Source organism: Podarcis bocagei (assembly GCF_964188305.1).
Source record: "Podarcis bocagei genome assembly, chromosome: 15".
NCBI classification, from domain to species: Eukaryota; Metazoa; Chordata; class Lepidosauria; order Squamata; family Lacertidae; genus Podarcis; species Podarcis bocagei.
Window position 1 is genome coordinate 17,065,245 of NC_138141.1, and position 18,712 is coordinate 17,083,956.

Sequence of the window (18,712 nt, forward strand, 5' to 3'; positions counted from 1 at the left end):
GGCTGCAGATTCACCCACCTGCAGACAGTCGCCTACCAAAAAGCAAGCAGCACTCAAAACCTGCACTTTGGGGCACATCAGACCGTATCTAAAGCAGACTCCTTATTGGCCCAGACTCAAGCCTGGGCACATGCGGGTTTTCCATGGGTAGGATGCTTCAGCCCCCAGCAGCAGAGGGGGGGAGGGAGGGGGAGAAGGAAGGAAGGAAGGAAGGAAGGAAGGAAGGAAGGAAGGAAGGAAGGAAGGAAGGAAGGAAGGAAGGAAGGAAGCAGGCAGCCCAATGAGAATAGAATATTGCTCCTCCCTCAGAAAATGTTGTGTGCATGCACACAGCATGCTTCCAGGGTTATTGGTCCATCTCTGCACTTCTCCAACTTATATTCTCTTCCCTTCTCCGCCCCCCCCCAAAGTAGGATATCCCAGCTCTGACTGGAGCAGCGTGTAAGGTCACTTGAGGGCAGCATGGCGGGATGTTATCACGGTGGACAGCTGTACCACTTACTGAACTGCAACCAGCAACACATTCTCAAGGCAATCCAGAGTTCCCCTGACGTTGCTGATTGCATCAGCCCCCCTTCCAGCGGAGACGGAAGCAGAGAAAGATGAGACTTCAGTGGCAGGCCCAATCCTTTACATGCTGAGCAGCATTAGAGGCAGGAACACAAACATGGAAGCAGAAGCAGGCTGGTGTGGCAAAGGAGCCCCCCCCCCAACGCAGACAGGGCAAAAGAAATGCATGTGGGCTCCAGCAGAGGGCAAAGACAGCTCCCACAATATATGCAGGAAGTCTACCCTCCTGCACTTGTGATGATGCCTTCTGTCCCCATCATCAGTGCCCCACACAGCTGCGAAGCAAAGGCAGTGACAATTCCACACCCCACATGCCCAGGAGGTCCTTAGCCAAGTGCTCTCTAGTTCCCAGGGAACTCTAAGGCCCCAGGCTAAGGCAGCACACTGCCCACTACCGTCAGAAGCCGGAGTCAGGTGAAGGTCAGCAATAAAAAAACACTGGTGTCAGTGAAGTTAACTCTTTATTCGAAGAAACCAAAACAGTGCAAGCCTACTGATCCCAGCAACTCTTCCCGGTAGGCCTTGCCCCAGTGAGACAGTTGCAAGGACTGAAGGTCCCCGCCTTTCTACAGATGCCTAAGTCCCCTCCCCTCCAGGATTTCCCCCAAACAACCAGAGACTGTGCCTGCACAGACTCTCCTCTGCCCTCTTCATCTCTCTGCATGTTCTGGGAGAGTGAGGAGAGCTGGTTGCAGCAGGAGGGGGAGATTCCCTGGATTCTCCAGCAGCCTACCTCATCTCTGTCTACTGGCCCCTGCCCTCCACTCCAGCCTCTGAATCAGGCCTGCTCTGTGTCCCAGCCTCTTCCTGCTTACTGAATCCTGTTACTGAATCCTGTTACCTCTTCAGCTTCCTCCTCCTTCCAGTCTTCTCCCTCTGACCACTCATTGTCTTCCCACCACCAATGCCCTGGGTCTGAGCCTTCTTCCCCTCAGGGATTACCCAGCTGGTGCTTTCCACTACTTCTCTGCATCCAGCCAGTCCATGACAACTACCTGCTCCACCTCCTGAAAATGCCACACTCCTTCCAGCCTGCCCCATATGCCACTAGGTAATGTTGGCCTGCTCCCCTTGCCCATCTCTCATGGCATGCAACCAGCTTCCTTCTATCCAGAAAGTCATGTAAAGGCTTGCATCCTGTCCAGCCACCCCATGAAACACAGCAATTTTCAGTGAGAAGATGGAGAGCACTAATGCCAGGGGTGCCAGCAGGGTCAGGGCTCTCTGTTCAGAAGAATTAGCAGAAGGGGCCCCAAATGCAGTAGCAGGGCAGGCTAACCACATTGGCAGTAAGTGAAGTAATACACGTCATCATATAAAGCAGGGGAAGGGCAGTGTTTGAAATTAGCCAGGCGCATTTTGCACCTGGTTTTCGACCACTTGCAGCCAAGTGAAGATGCCTGGGCACCAGGATGACACCTTGAAATGCATACCTGGGGATCCCTGGATCTAAACTGTTTTCACACACTAATACCCCACCCTGTAGAATTCTATCAGTTATATTTTGTCTGCACCATCAGAATGAATTTCAGGAACCAAAATGCTTTTTCTATGCAGCTTGAGCAGGAGCAGTCAACACTGCAACAGGTCAATTATGTGTGGGCTGTCCTTGGATTAAGTGACTTTTCTTCTTTAAGTTCCCCAAGTTCTTAACTAGCTCAAATTGTCATCTGAACTAACCAAACATTTAACTGAGAATCAAGCTGTCAGTCTATTGTTTGGAAAATAAGACATTAGAGCCATCTTGCCCCAAAATGGCAACTAGGCATTCCATTTTGGCAATTGTAACCTTGGTTTAAGGAGTCACTTGGCACCTACCGTAGCTTATATATCTGTTTCTAACCCTGGAGTCGGAAATGACTTACCGGTAACTGCACCACTGCCTAAGATGATCTCTTCCCAGGCAGGTAAGAACACAAGAAGAGCAACAGCCCGTCTAGTCCAGCATCCTGTTTTCACAGTGGCTAACCAGAAACTGGTACAGTGGTACCTTGGTTCCCGAATGGCTTAGTTGTCAAGCAAGTCGACTACCGAACGCCAAAAACCCGGAAGTAAGTGTTCCAATTTGCCAATGTTTTTCGGAAGTCAAAAGTCCGACGCAACTTCCGCTTGAGTGCAGGAAGCTTCTGCAGCCAATTGGAAGCTGCACCTTGGTTTTCGAATGGTTTCGGGAGTCTTAACGGACTCCTGAAACGGATTAAGTTCGAGAACCAAGGTACCACTGTATTCAGAAGCACGCCATCTCTGACAGTAGAGGCAGAACATATCCATCAGGGTTAGGAACCGCTGATGAGCAGGGTGGAACCGCACTGCTGGCAAGGCTTTCTGACACCAACAGCACCTCCAGAGGGAGCACCCTGGGAAAGGCACAGATAACCTGCATTCAGGATGACCCAACCCAACCTGCTCTGCAGCCACAGAAAATTGGTAACAGCAGCAGGTACAGGTGGCTCAGAGCTGACAGCTGATTTCCAAAGCAGAGCAGGAGCCGGGAAGGAAAGGTAACTTGGTTCTCTTGCCCACTGTAGTCCACACAGCATGCCCCCTACCTGAAAGTAGGGTTCTTCCCGCTTCCCTCAACCAGGCAACAGAAGCCTCAGGCCCCAGCCCTAGCTGAGCAGGAATGGCACATCACAAAGTGCACTATGCAAGCCAGAGAATCACCTGGGACGGAATGGAGCATCCCAAGAGTCGTGTGTGTGTGTGTGTGTGTGTGTGTGTGTGTGTGTGTGTGTGTTCCTTTAAAGGGAGGTGTTGAAATGAAGGGCGGAAAACCTTGTGGGCAGACCCTGAGGAAATCCCCCAGCCACAGAGCTGCGATCCAGAGAGGAGGGCTTCCAGTGGTCAGCGGGTGGAGCTCCAGCACTCCCTATCCTGCCCCACTGGGAGCAGCAGCCGCCTGCACCGCTGCCGCTGGTCCAGTTCTGCAAAATGTGTGCTCACATTTGCAGCAGTAGCTGCCTGCTGCCCGCCCGCCCCCAACCCTGTCCCTCACTGCTGGGCTCGCCTCAGCTGCCAAATCAAATTGCCTTCCCAAGCTGCATTCCTGACAGAAGGAAAGAGGCGAGACCCGAGAGGGGGGACTGGCGCGAGGCCTCCCTCCACCCAGGGCAGCGCACTTCCTCTGCCTGACGCTCATCCACGACGACTGGGAGCAGCTGATGCCGGAGAGAACCGCAGCCTCTGCAGGCAGCCAGGCATCTGCCCCTGCGCCTGCAGAACACACAAAGGGCAGGGGGAGAGGCCCGGAAGGCAGCGGGGTGGAGGGGGGGGCTTGGGAGCATTCCCACCCCTGGAAAGCAGAAGCGGCCAGACTGGCTTGGCCTGGCCAGTCCCACTTCCCTCCCCTCCGGCTTCTTTTCACAGAGGGAAAGCCTCCTGAGCTGACAGAACAACACCCCCCTATGCTCCATTTTATGGCACAGGAGATGTGGGAGGCAGTCACTGCCCACCCACCCCCTTCCCCGGCCAGGCAGAAAAACAAGCCGAGCTACAAAGAGATCCCCTCCAAAGGGCACTTTGGGTGGGCCAGACCAGCCGGCCTCTGCCCAGCTGAAGCCTTGGCACTTCAGACCCTGCGCTGTCCTCTCTGCTTCTCCCATCACTCTTGAGAGAGCAGAGTGCCTCTGCCAGCGCATGGCATAACAGGACAGAGCCCGCCTACTGGGTTCAGGGACGCACCCAACCCAAGAATAAAAAGTCACACACAGAGACACACAGGTGGAACCCCAAAGGTTGCCCAAGCTGCGGCTAGCCCAGGGCAAGTTCCTCATCATGGCACAATTCCGAGCACAATTCAAAGTGTTGGTGTTGACCTTTAAAGCCCTAAACGGCCTCAGCCCAGTATACCTGAAGGAGCGTCTCCACGCCCATCATTCTGCCTGGATGCTGAGGTCCAGCGCCAAGGGCCTTCTGGTGGTTCCCTCATTGTGAGAAGCAAAGCTACAGGGAACCAGGCAGAAGGCCTTCTCGGTAGTGGCGCCCGCCCTGTGGAATGCCCTCCCAACAGATGTCAAAGAGATAAACAACTACCTGACATTCAGAAGACATCTGAAGGCAGCCCTGTTCAGGGAAGTTAATGTGTGACATTTTAGTGTATTTTTTGTCTTTGTTGGAAGCCGCCCGAGTGGCTTGGGAAACCCAGCCAGATGGGCGGGGTACAAATAAATTATTATTATTTTTATTTTATTTCTTCCTTCTGCAAGTATCTCACCTTTCTCTTATCATGGAACCCAGGGTGGCAGCACACCTGTGGCTCCCAGGTTGCCGCTGCAAGCAGCACCAAGCAGCTGAGCAGAGCCACTGTGATTCACAAACACAACACATGCCAAATCCACCCCCTTCTCAATCTCCTCCATGCAGGTTGCAGTTTGGCTCATTCACTCAAGTCCTCTGCATCCTTTTTGCCCAGCTGCCTGTTCCATTCCCTGCTGTGCTCTGGCCTGGAATGCTGCTTTGAACTGCAGGAGGGGAGAAAGTGGTGGCTCATGGGTGGGCTTCTACAGCTATGTGCTAGAGCATTCAAGGAGCTGCCTCCCCCAGACCCCCTCGCCACAACTCCACCCGCCCATAATCTGCCTCCTGACCCACACCCAGTGGGAGAGGATGGTACTCCCTTTCAGAAACTCTCCCCCTAGCAATCAGAAGACCTTGGCCCTAGGAGATACTACATATCAGTGAGCTGTGCAAATACACCTAAAGTCTCTCACCAAATCCTCAATCTCAGCCCATGCTAGGCACACCTCAGAAACTCTGTCTGTCTTACAGAGGAGCAATTTATGAAGAACTGGTGCCATACCAAAGGCATGCTGGAAGGAATGCGGGGAGGGAGGAGCCAGAGACCATAGAATCAGAATTGCAGAGTTGGAAGGGACCCTGAGGGTCATCTAGTCCAACGCCTGCAATGCAGGGATCTCAACATGGAAAGATTGAGGACTAAATCATAACGGCTAACATAAACCTGTTAAGTACAATTCCTGCTGCTACACTAGCACTGGCAACATACCAGGAAGTGGGCTGAACCCAGTGCTATACAGAGGGGGAATCCACAAAAAAGGCATTAAGATCAATGTAGTCTCCACTCCCCATCCCAGCAAGAAATGCTAGGTTGTTCTTGCCATCAATGGGCAGCCTGGTCACCTGTGCCTGTGTGACACAAAGAGGTGGCTAAGCAGAGGTCGGCTTTGCAGCCAGTATCCCAAGAAAGGAGAATTCAAAAAGCAGGCATGACATGCAAGGCTTAGAAATGCAGCTGCCAGTTTTAATCGATCAAACTGCTTTGATTAACTGACGGAAGCCCCCGATTACCTGAATCAGCATGACTGGGGGGGGGGGAAGATTCCTCAACTCTTGGAGGAATTTAAAGCACCACCCACACAGCCTTCTTCCACCCTCGTCTGAACAAGTCCTCCCCTCCCCAGGCTCGTTTCTTATTTCAACAGAATGCTTGTCCCCCAACAAGGAGAGGAAATATAATTTCAATAGCTTTATAATGAGAAATAATTCTTTCAACATTAGTGGAGAAAGAAAGACTTATTGAGTTCCTAACTCTCTCCTATCTCCAAGTTTAAGCCATGCAAGCTGGCTTTCATCTGTGTTTGGAGCCTAGAGCTCTTGACAATAATCAACAGAGAAGCTCAGGCCTAAATAGTTCAGCAGCCAATAGCTCATCAAGATTGTTGACCAAGCCTTCCAGGGCATCTGCCTCAGAATGCAGAGGAACTGTGGACTCCAAGCAATCACCACAATTGCTGCATTGGTTTAAAAACAAAACCAAGAGCCATGCGCCAGTGCTTCAGCACCATCCAAAGAGAGAGGCATTTATTGGAGGTTCCACATCAATCAGTCCTGGAGTGGAGGAGAGCCCTGGAGGAATGTCTACTGTATGTGCAAAGATGGGACGGATTCTGTTAACTATGTTTGGGATAAGCGCGTCTGCAATCAAAACAGCCTGAAACTGCAAAGCCAGGCTGAGGAGAATAAATAGTAGTAGTAGTAGTAGTAGTAATAATAATAATATATTTGTATATTTATATTTATACCCCACCCATCTAGCTGGGTTTTCCCAGCCACTGAGGGCGGCTCTCAATCGAATATTAAAAACACAATACAGCATTAAACATTAAAAACCTCCCTAAACAGGGCTGCCTTCAGATGTCTTCTAAAAGTAGGATATTTCCTTATTTCCTTGACATCTGAGGGGAGGGCTTTCCACAGGGCAGGCGCCACTACCGAGAAGGCCCTCTGCCTGGTTCCCTGTAACCTCACTTCTCACAGTGAGGGAACTGCCAGAAGGCCCTCGGCGCTGGATCTCAGTGTCCGGGCTGAACGATGGGCGTGGAGACACTCCTTCAGGTATACAGGACCGAGGCCGTTTAGGGCTTTAAAGGTCAGCACCAACACTTTGAATAGTGCTTGGAAACGTACTGGGAGCCAATGTAGGTCTCTCAGGACCAGTGTTATATGGTCCCGGCAGCCACTCCCAGTCACCAGTCTAGCTGTCGCATTCTGGATTAATTGCAATTTCCAAGTCACCTTCAAAGGTAGCCCCCCATAGAGCACACTGCAGTAGTCCAAGTGGGAGATAACTAGAGCATGCACCACTCTGGCGAGGCAGTCTGCAGGCAGATAGGGTCTCAGCCTGCGTACTAGATGGAGCTGGCAGACAACTGCCCTGGACACAGAATTGACCTGCGCCTCCATGGACAGCTGTGAGTCCAAAATGACTCCCAGGCTGCACACCTGGTCCTTCAGGGGCACAGTTACCCCATTCAGGACCAGGGAGTCCTCCACACCAGCCCACCCCGTCCCCCCAAAACAGTACTTCTGTCTTGTCAGGATTCAACCTCAACCTGTTAGCCGCCATCCAGGAGCTCAAGACAATTAAGGGTCAAGTCAACCTGCCCCTATTATTTATTTCATAAAATTTATATACCACTTGATTGTAAACAACAACAAAACCCTTAAAGTGGCTTACGAAAAGGTGAAACAATAAAATCAAGGTGGGCCACAGGGGACACCAAACTATCAAGCTCCTCCGTATGATCCACCACAACAACACCCCACCCTCTTGTGGTTATTTGCTGTCTGCAGAGAGGTGTTAGAAACTCAGATATACAGTGGTACCTCGGGTTAAGAACTTAATTCGTTCTGGAGGTCTGTTCTTAACCTGAAACTGTTCTTAACCTGAGGTAGCACTTTAGCTAATGGGGCCTCCCGCTGCCACTGCGCCGCCGCTACATGATCTCTGTTCTCATCCTGAAGCAAAGTTCTTAACCCGAGGTACTATTTCTGGGTTAGCGGAGTCTGTAACCTGAAGCGTCTGTAACCCAAGGTACCACTGTATAAGATAGGCACCAAATGGCTCCTTAAACCAGGGTTACAGTTGCCAAAATGGAATGCCTAGCTGCCATTTTGGGGCCAGGCGGCTCCTATGTCATATTTTTCAATACGACTTTTTGGTTCCTGAAATTCATCCCGATTGTGCAGATAAAATGCCAGATAGAATTCTACAGGATGTGCTGCTAGTGTGTGAAAAGAGTTGAGATCCAAGGATTCCCCAGGCATGCACGTCCAGATAATGGAGGTGTCAGGCACCATCCTGGCACCCAGGCTTGGTCGCAAGTAGCCGACAGCCCCATTCAAAATGTGCCTGGCACCTGTCAAATTTTGAACACTGCTGCAGAGGTTTGTGTGGCTGCTGGCCACCGTGCCTCCTTACAAATGCTGTACCTGCACATGTTCAAGTACATCCTTCTGGCAGCCAGGTAGCATGTGGGGGCAGCTGGGAGGGGCAGCCTGGTGTCTTCACAATGAAGGGGAGGAGAGCCACAACAAACTGAGATGACAGCCCCAAAGGCAGGTTCTGTTCTAGGCTGCCCAAGCCGGAGCAACCTCTTCAAAGCCCTGAAAGTTAGTGGCAACTGCTTCATTTAAGCACCAGCTAAGGGGCTGGTACCACCATGCTGCACTGAGGGCAACCCCCTCCCCTGCCCCGGAAGAAGCTGCTGAAGATTCAGAGGGGAGCATAACCAACTAACAGAGGATAGAAGCCAGTCCGAGATGGGGAAGGAGGCCGGCGACTTGAAATGGATGTGAAGCTGATAAGAGTGAAAACTTATGAAAGATCCGGGAAGAGTTGTGTGACTCATCCAAACATGAGCCTCCAACGCCCTGTGAAGGGTCCAAAGAGCGTCCCTAAACTCTGGGTTAGAGCATCGCACCCCTGCTCCATACTCCTTTAATCCAACATTGAATCATTGAATTGTAAAGTTGGAAGGGCCCCGTTGGGTCATCCAGTCCAACCCCCTGCAAGGCAAGAATATGTGACTGTCCCGTAAGGGAATCAAACCTGCAACCTTGGTGTTATCAGCACCCACTCTAACCAACTGAAGGTTTAGCAGGGTCTCAGGTCGCTGGCTGACATCTAGAATGCTGCCCTCCCTTGACGGACACCCACCCACTCACCAGTTTCCATCACTTCTGTAGCCAGGATCCTATCCATAAAACCAGCACGGTCTTGCTCCTCATTAGAAGCGATTCTTGAGAACGGGGAGCGGCTGGGCTACATTAGCCCCCACCCTGGTCTCTCCCCTTTCAGCTGGGACCCCCTCATAAAAACAAGAGACAGCCGTTACTGGCATTTCCTCCCTTCAGAAAAAGGCTGTAAAATTTTCCAAGTGAAGCCAAAGATTGGGGGGGGGGGTTAGAAGAGAGAAGACGAGGAGGCTCAGCTCATTAGCAGCTGCATGGGGAGCCCCTGGAGCAGGGCAGGAATAGGAGGGAGGGACGCAGCCTCCTCCTCCTCCTCCTAATGCAAAACAGCTCAGTCCTGGGAGAGAAAATAAGAACCAGGCATAAAGCAAGAGGAGGAAGAAGAGGAGGGGGTAGTCCTTGGCTTCTCATCAAGCCCCCTCCCATTCCAGGAGCCCCCCTCCCTCCCCACCACCACCACCCTGGCCCTGTCGCAGACACATTGGCCAGCCTGAGATGAGCTGGCACCCGGTAGAGGAAATTCCAGCTCTGTTGCTTCTGGCAGCCAAGCTGGGCTTTGGCCACAGTCGCTTGGAAAGCCTCGACTCAGCACTTTTCTTGCCATGCAAAGAGCCGATTCCAAGCTGCACATCCCCCCCCCCCAAGAAACACATACACATACTCTTCACCGCTCCCACCCCCAGCAGAGACCTCCACAAGCAACGCTGATTTGCTGGGCATTGCACCAGGCCCCAGAGACTTTAGGTGGCAGCTCCTGTTTGGGCTGGTGGGAGCTCGGCTTGCCTGCCTGGCCCAGTGGATTCCTTTGCCAGGGAGGAGTTCAAACCAGGCCACAGTCAAGCAGGCAGGCAGGACACAAGCTGCTTTCAGCCCGCCGACCCACCGCTGCTGGCCACTGGTGCAGCGGTGGCAGTTCCAGCCAGGCTCAACTCGTCTTGCCCAACACCCAACAGCAACACCCTGAGGCCAAAGCCCAGCTGGCAAACGGTTCTTTCCCCCTCCTCCTCTTCCTCCTGGTTGTCTCAATAGGAGGCAGCCTGCTCTGGGTGAGGCCCAGCCACATTTGCGGGAGGAGCACTATCACAAGATGCCTGCAGAAATTTGGAATCCAGATGCAACAGAGGTAGCAATGGAATTCCATCAGTCCCCATACTCAATGGCTGGGAGGGCACATACGTCCTGTCTCGAAGGCTCAGTGGTACAGCATCTTAGTTTGTCCCATCCTAAAACCCTGGGGAACCCACTGCCAGCCACTACTGAGCTGGATGAACCAATGGGTCTGATTTAGTACAAGCCAGCTCTTTACATCCCTTCCTTCTCCACAAAGAGTTTTTACCCAGCCCTTTGGGCAAGGAGTATCCTGCTGGGACTGAGGATATCACCCTAGTATCATTCAACAGCTGAACCACCCCAGCAGAGTAAGGAACCCCTTTGCAGCCATTCCCTGGATCAAATTCTACCTGCTCCCCTCTTGAAGATCAACACAAGAACAAACCTACCAATAAAGGTGGGGAGAAGGGAAAGAGGTGCACTAAAATTCTCCACGAGACAGCAAAGACAGAAACCCAGGAATCCATGAAGTGTCAAGGCAGAAGGGCCAGGGCAATTCTGAGCTGAAAGCAATGGAAACTGCTGCCTTCATTAGCTACTGCTGAAATCCAAAAATGCCAGCCCGGTTTTTAGCCCTCCAAGTCCCACTTCGGCTGCCTGCTTGGGCCTAAAGCAGAAGATCAAGAAGATGATCAGAAAAGGACAAAAAGCAACCACGTTTCAACCTCTTACTCCCATGCTCCTGGCCAGTTTCTGAGTTTTAACCAATATATACTGCAGGGACAAGTGTGTTGTGCCTAGCAGTTGGAGCAAGCTCACACACTTTGCCCACTCAACAGTTCACATCCTCATTGTTTTGGCCTCAGCACCCCTTCCCCAAAGCCAAATGCTCATCTTCACACCACAGAGGCATGTGTGTGGCGGAGGCTGCAGTCTACAACCCCACAACTAGAGGCAGAAAACAAGACCAGGAGGATCTCAGGAGTTCAGTGGCAGAGGGACTTGGTCCAGCCCAAGACAGGAGGGGGCACAATGGAAAGACACTCAAAGCCTAAGCATGAAGCCGCTTCCAAGGAGAGGCAACCCAATACCAGGAGACCCAGCGTGTCTGCTACAAACAGTGCCAAAGGCAGGGCATCCATCAAGAAAGAGAACACGCAAAGGAATTGAGAGAGGGGGGAGGCTGTCCCCAGACATTCAGCAAACAGAGCCTGTGGCTCAGCAAACAGTGCACATGGCCACCCACAAGGCCTTATAGCTCAGTCCCGGATATGCTCCCTGCCAGGGCACCTTTAGAGTCCTGAAGATGGAACAGGCAGCACCCTCCTTAGTGCCAGGTGAGAGATCATTGGCATGAGTGATCCAGAGAATAGCAACAGTCCTATGAGTCCAGATGACTGGAAAGCACCAGCTGTAGCATGGACAGGTCTCTCTCACCACCAACAGCCACAGTGCCCATTTGGCTAAATGGAATTCTGCTCCCCTCCCCCCCCCCAGCCAAATCTACCAAAATAAAGAATATGATTTTTTGCACACACAATGAGGTAGGCTAACCCAGCCCATCCAACATCCCTGTCAAGGCTGGGCCAAGGCTTTTTGGTTATGCAAAGAGTGGGGCCACACAATCTGAGAGGTGCCCCCCAGGACCCCACAGCGTCACATGCAATTCGTGGATGCATCTCTCAGGTGCATGTCTCTCTATCGCTGCACTCCTGAACCTATGACCAGATCACTAGCTAGTGCCAATAAGCAGCCTTGTCTGCAGACCACCTCCCTGGTGGCAGAAGCAGCACCTTGACACCGCGGGGGGGGGGGGAAGGGCAGAGAAACAGGCCAAAGATCTGAGTGGAGGGAAGCCAGATGATTCCCAGGAAGCTGGAAGTTTTGTGCCGCTGCTAGCAGCCTGCAAGTGCCTGCCTGCCACCTAGGGCTGCAATCATCCTGTGCAGGCAAAGTGTGGGGAGAAGAAGACTCCCAGAACATTGTGGAACTTACTCTGGATCACCCTGCCCAAATCTGCCAGGAAGGAATCACACCCCAGTGTAAGCAGAGGCGAAAGCACAAATCTGGCAGCCCAGTTGCCCAAAGCAGACTTGCCAGTCACCTCCAGGTTGGTCACCTGCAGAAAGCAATAAGAGCCTTCAGGTAGCCTGGCAGGGGAAACCGATAACCTCTCTGCTTTTTCTTGACCCATGCAACTAGCCCAGGTGTATAAAGGCAAGAACTCTGTGGCATTACAAGTCAGGCTGCCAAGACAGTTTTGGCAGCCTGGGACCGCAGTGGCCCCCAGGCCCAGCCTAGCAACCCAAGAGCTGGCCCGTTTCATGACTCCGAGTCAGCCTCCTCCATGCAGCAGCTACCTTCAACTGGGTCAATTCCTGAAACCACCTTGCTTGGGTCCAGAGACCATCCCCCTAACAGGTCACCTGCCCCAACTGCCAGGAAAAATGTTAAAACATTTCAAAGCCATCCCTCAGCTCCAGACTTGTGAGGTTTATGGTAGCGCACCAAGACACAGCTTGTTCTCACAGGCAGATCATCACAATCCAAACCCGCCCCCGCCTACAGCCAGGAAATAAGTGCCAGGCGCCTCTCCATTCAGAGGTCAAAGAGGGCTCCTGGACAGAGACATCACCACTGCTCTGTTCAAGTCACACACAACCACGTGGCTTGTTCCAGGCCCAACATGGAAGTGGCACACCAAGGAAGCTCACAAACACCTTGCCCAAGGCTGGTTCCTCTTGTTGGGAAGGCCAGCAGGAGAGAGATCCTCCAGGCAGAAGATGACAAAACTACATGGGATTTGGTGGCAAAAGGCACTGCTGGACACCACAACCACATAGCTCTTACCACAGGAGGGCTTTAGTCCCACCTGGAAACACCCACCAGAAGCCAGGAGGAGTTTGAGTTCAACATCTGGGGAAGACAGGGCCAGGTTCTGGCACCCAATGGCTTTCCTGATTTCTTCTCCCCAGCTCCACACGCAACCCCCTGCAAAAACCTCCTGCCAAGATGCAGCTTCCCCTCCGAGGGTCTCAGCCAATGGCACCATTGCCATCGCTGCCCTAAGGAGCGCCAGGTGACCTGCTCCACAGTGGCCGGTTGCTCGCACCGAAAGGCAGGGGAGCAGACACGCTGCCCCCGTCCCAGCCACGCCGGGAGCCAAGCAGCCACCCCTGCCGCTGCCAGCGGAGCCGCAGCAACAGGAGCTCTGTCCCGTCTTGCCTGCGAGAGGGACGAGTCACGTCCCCAAGGCAGCTCGCCCCGACGCGCAGGCCTCCTTCCTGCGAGCAGACGGTGCCCAGAGGCCACGCACGAAGGCCTCACCTTGCCCGCCGCCGTCTCGGGGGCAGCCCCCGGGCTCGGGCTGCTCGAGGCCCGCCGAGGCAGCCCAGGCGCGGCCCAAGCATGCAAGCAAGCAGCCTGCTCGGCGATCGCCTGGCACCGCGGCTCCAAACAATGCCCCGCTCGGCCCAGGGCGCTCCGCCGCTGCTTACCTGCTCAGGAGAGGCCGCCGCGGGGCTCGCCCATGGCCGCCGCAGGAGCACCGCGGTTGCTGCTGCTCGGCAAGGCGGGGGCACAGGCGGGACGCGCGGCGGCGGCGGCGGCCGGTCCTTCCCTTCTCCTCCTCTTCCTCCAGCGCCGCCGGGCCGCCTCTTTCGCTTTCACTTGCCGGGCCGCGCCGCGGAGGCGGCTCCCGCGTCGCCCCTTCGCGCTGCCGCTGCGCCTGGCCCGGCCTCGCCCTGCCCAGAAGACGCCGCCGGTGCCAACGGGCAGCGCCCGCCGCCGCGTCCGCCTGCCTCTGCCCGCCTCCGACTGCTCATTTGGGGGGAAGAGAAGCGCTCGCTCCGCTTCAGACGAGGAGCTACTCCAGGCAGGCGCCGACGCCGCCGTGTCAAAATAAGAGCCGCCTCCTCCTCCTCCTCCTCCTGCTCCTGGTTCCGCTTCGACGAGGCCTCCCAGCGGCCTGTCGGGGACCAGCACCCGGCTGGCAGCGAGAAGGGCGGGCGAGCGAGCAACGAATTCGGCGCCCCCAGGACCGGCACAACTGCCCAGACAGAGGAGGCGCCGTCCCGTACCCCTGCTTGGTAGAAGGCGCTCCACCTGGGAGCCACCGGCGGCAAGCGAGCAGGCTGGCTTCCTCGACGGACTGCAAGCTGCAGCGCCCTTGGCCGCCACCAAGCACCGCCCGCTCTACGGAGCGCAGTAGCCCACGGCTGGCTGGAAGGGCCACCGAAGCGGTTGCTGTCACCATCCGCCTGCCTTGCGCAACGCCGTCGCGGGCGGGAGGACAAGCTCAGCCCACCCGAGCGATTCCCGGCCGCTCTCCTCAGTGGGCGGCCCAAAGCGAGCTCGGCCGTCGGAAGGACCGCTTGGGGCTTTCCCCCATCGTCGTCGCAGTTGGTTCGGAGTAATAGATGTCGAATGTCCGACAATTTTGAGGGCAAACGCAAAGGCTGGGTGTTCGACGGCCCTGTTTCATTGGCGCGCGCGGGCCCTGGAGGAGAGTGAGGGCACGTGCGCGCCCCGTCGTTAGAAGTCGCCTCCAAGGATCCAGCTTAAGGAAGCGATCAAAGTCTGCACGTGAGGCAGGGCGAAGGAAAGCCTTTTCTCACGAGTGACGGCGTCACATCCTTGAACCAACCACGCAAGTGTGATTACAAGTGTGGTTCCAGGTCGTTTATAAGCCAGGCTTAGCGCGTGGACATGACTTGGTGGACACATGGGGTGCGCGGTGTGTTGAAAGAGAAAGGCAGCTTTAGAAAGTGACGGGACCCTTTAAATACCCAGAGATCCGGCTGCCCGTCGCTGTTTTGTGCCGAAGATAAACAGGGACGGCGGCGCACGTGGCGGGTGGGAAAAGGGAAGCGAGTGACTTAATCGGGGAACCCAGGAGCCCGGGCTGCCTGGCTGCTGCTTTCCTGCCCGGTCGCGGGAAAGAGACGGGGCGGGACCCCGAGTCCTCCCGAGTATTTGCGGGCTCGGCCGGCGCAGGAAATTTTGGCAGGCGCTCTTAGCTGGGACTCTTATCCTGACAGGGCGCCCTCCTCCCAGGTCGGGCCCGGAGACGTCGGCAAAGCCGCGCCAGTAAAGCGGGCGGCGGGCGCCTGCAGCTGCGCTCTCCCTCCCTTCCTCCGTGCAAGAGCGGAGCCCGCTAGGGCGGCCGCGGGAGACCCGCAGGAAGAGCCTTCCTGTGACGCCTCCGGGCTCTCGGGATGCCGTGGGGCAGCCTCTGTTGAGGTGCGGCTCGTTCCTTGGCGGCCAGGCCGGGCCCCCGCTCCCTCCAGCGGAGTGGAGCAGCACCCAACGGACTGAAGGGAGACAGAGAGCGCGCCGCCTGGCGCCCAAGGCTCGGCTAGCAGCGGCTCCGCCGTCTGTCCCGCGCTGCTACCCCCAGGCGGGGAAGGGAGCGGCTCCCCACCGGCAGCTGCTGGTGCGTCCCGTCGGAGCCAGAACACACACCCAGCGGAGCCTGCTGGCAATGCCAGGTCCCAGCCGGGCAACGGATGAAATAAATAAAGGTGCCTCTGAGCGTGTGCAGAGTGGTTTTCTGACCTCATTGAGCAGCCAGGCCCAGCGCACCTGAAAAGAAAAAGTGGCTTCCAGGTGTGATGTGGGCAGAAGGAAATCATGGCAGGTTCTGGCATCTTGTTCTTGCTGGGGTGGGGAGATGATTGGGGACTGAAGCAGAAGGTTTAGACATAACAATATAAAAAATTCCTTCCAATAGCACCTTAGAGACCAACTAAGTTTGTTATTGGTATGAGCTTTCGTGTGCAGTGTGCATGCACACGAAAGCTCATACCAATAACAAACTTAGTTGGTCTCTAAGGTGCTACTGGAAGGATTTTTTTATTTTTTTTACTACGGCAGACCAACACGGCTACCTACCTGGTTTAGACATAGACGGACACTCCATTAAAAGTGCTTTGCTGTCATGGCAAGCTTACTGTTATTTCATATATCTGGGAGTTTTAAGGCTGTTTTTCCTTGCTGTGAGAACCAGGTCAATAAAGCATCTTGAAATTTGTGGGGAACTACCCCTCGAATTGAGGCCCCAAAGGCCTTTTTGGAGCTGGAACCCCAGTCTGGGTCCTTTGAAAGCCCACTCACTGCTGCCTCCCTCCGTGAGCTTCATTGCAAAGAGCAGCAAGGTGAGGCAAGCCTGCAGGTTTCAGATGTTCTGCTGGTGGAGGATGGAGGCCTCTCATTGCCTCTCCAGCCCCATGGGCTCCCCTTGGCCCCTGTTACCACCCACCCTTCTGCTGCCAGGTCTCAGGGGCCTCTACAACCTCTGCAGAAAGGAGACAAGGAAAGGGTGTCTTTAGGATGCTGGTGATATAGTGAGAATCCTGTTCCCATGGCAACAGGAGGATTCAGTGGAAGAAAAGGGGATGTAAATCGGATTATCAGGTGGGGGGGGGATGTGGAAGGCCTGACAGGGCCAGAGAACAGCCACCTGCAGCTTCTGCCGCCGCCTCCTCCTCTCAGTCCCTTGTCCCCATTCTGGGTCTCTGTGCCAGCATCTCCAGCCCTGAATGCCAATATCCTCCCTTTTGCCAGTGGTCTCTAGGCTGCTGCAGAGACCCTGGGTCCGGTACCTCCCTGATGGCAGGTCCAGGGTCTGCTGAGGGTGGGAAAGGAACTGTGGGTTAAAGGCCCTGAGTCAGAGAAACACCAAACTGCTCTTTAGCTCACTTCCCAAGAGACTCCTAGAATGTGGGTGGAGATCTCCCTGCTGTAATGTTATGGCTTTCACCTGTGACATGTAGATGTGTAACAGGAAGGGGATGCAGAGCATGTGCCCAGGTGAGCACTCTTGAGACCAGACAAGGGGCTCCAGGATGACACATCAGCCTCGCAATTGTTTTCTGGAGGGAGGATCGGCTCTGGAACATCTAAAAGTGACAGCAGAAGTGAGACTGCCTTTGAGGATGTGCAGAGTGCCCTCCCTTCATCTAGCCCCTACTTGCCTGGATTGGAGCAGAGCCCCCAAGTCAAAAGGTTTTGAGATTGTTGGTTGGACGTGTAGCTTCACAGCCATATTCTACTTCAAAGTTAGCTGCTCTGTGCCTGCAGCAAGAAAAACCAAGCAAAGGCCGAGCCAGGGTCCATCCAATGTCCAGTTTGTGGGAAAAGCAAGAAGTACTAGGAGGCGGAGATCAAGCATCATCACGGCTGGTGTGTGTGTAAAAAAAAAAAAAGCATGCTGCTCCTTTAAATGTGCCTAAAGTGTTGTCAGTAGATCTGCCAGGGTGGAAGACTTAATCCCCCTGCTCCCTCCAAGACCCTCTCAGCCACTGTGATGGGATAATTAGATGCGAGGGCTCAGTGCAGACGATGCTCCAGTCGCCTAGCAACTAATGGTTCCCATGGAAATGGCAAACCACAGCCTCCGAAGCAGTAAGTGAGCAGTGCAGCAGCAGAGCAAGGCAGGGAGAGATGCCTTGACTCTTCGCTCTGATCCTCCGCTTCTCCTGCAGAGGCCTGGAGGTATTACGGGAAGAGGGGGAGTGGAGGGGGCGCTTCACAGTGTCCCTCTTTCCAACTGCAGGGAGAGGGAGGGGAGTGGCTGTGGATAGTCATGAGCTCTCCCTCTGCGCCCCCCCCCCATCTCACACTTCAAGCACCCGTAGCAACAGAAGAGGGCTCCAGTGCCCCCTTGCACCCAGCTGCCAGTCTTCCTACCTTTTCACTTACAACCTGGCGCAGAAAAATGAATTTAATAGAAAGGAAGTAGGTGAAGCTTTTTCCCGGCACTTTTTCCTGTTCCTGGAAAAGCTTCCCCTGGTGTGTTTTCCCATGTCAGGCTGCTGTTGAAAGTGCAAGAGCAGGGAAGAGGCAACACAAGCAGATGTTGCCCTGTCCACATCTGTATGCAATGCAGTTGCGGCAACACAGGCTGCCACCAACCCCAGGCAACGCTCTGGGTCCTGCCGAAGGAGGATCTGGGCTTTGCAAGGGGGGAGGACAAGCACCTGTTCTGCATGCAAGAAGGTCCCTGGTGTCTTCAGGTTGGGCTGGGGAAAAGAATCTCTGCTTTAAATCCTGATGGTGGCTGCAGCTTTCACTGGTGTCCATGCTGCCCTCAGGTTTGGCTCTTCCTCCACTCTGCAGGCTGATTCCACCCCCCCCCCCATACACACACATAAAGATTGAACCATTCATAGCAACAGTTTCTCTTGTCCCTCCAAGCCCTTTCAGAGTGGCTCAGCAGGACATTCTCCCAAAGAGGCCACGAAGGTGGTGTTGGGCGGGACAGCACACCTCCCCAGACAAGTAGCTCTCCCCCACTCACCTCCCCAAGTTGCTGGAAGGAAAGGTGCTTTCCACCCATAAAACTGAATCAAAAACTGGCAATTAAAATAAGGCTGTAATCCTAAACGTGCTTACTTGAAAGTTAAGCCCCCCTACCAAAGTCAAGAAGTCAAATGTCAAGGGAAGTCTTTTCATAGCCAAAGTGAAACACATGTGAAATACATACTGCCGGTGTCAAGTATATTTATTGATTTATATCCCACCCTTCCTCCCACAAGAGCCCAGGGCAGCAAACAACAAGTGATTAAACATCTTTATTAAACAAACAAACAAACAACAC

The 18,712-nt window shown here is 54.3% G+C and overlaps 1 protein-coding gene across 4 annotated transcripts in view; it reads right to left on the bottom strand.

Annotated features, from left to right (window-relative positions):
* BCL9L (BCL9 like) overlaps window positions 1–15,823 on the bottom strand; it is a 42,856-nt gene extending 27,033 nt beyond the window's left edge. The window contains exons 1-2 of one of the 4 annotated variants that reach the window (XM_081172314.1): window positions 15,536–15,822; window positions 13,611–15,488 (exon numbers count right to left, since the gene is read on the bottom strand). The gene's annotated coding sequence lies outside the window, so the exon portion shown is untranslated. Of the gene's footprint in view, window positions 1–13,610 lie in introns of all 4 variants that reach the window. The other 3 variants (XM_081172316.1, XM_081172313.1, XM_081172315.1) reach the window with 3 other exon arrangements.
* Window positions 15,824–18,712: the final 2,889 nt, after the last annotated feature.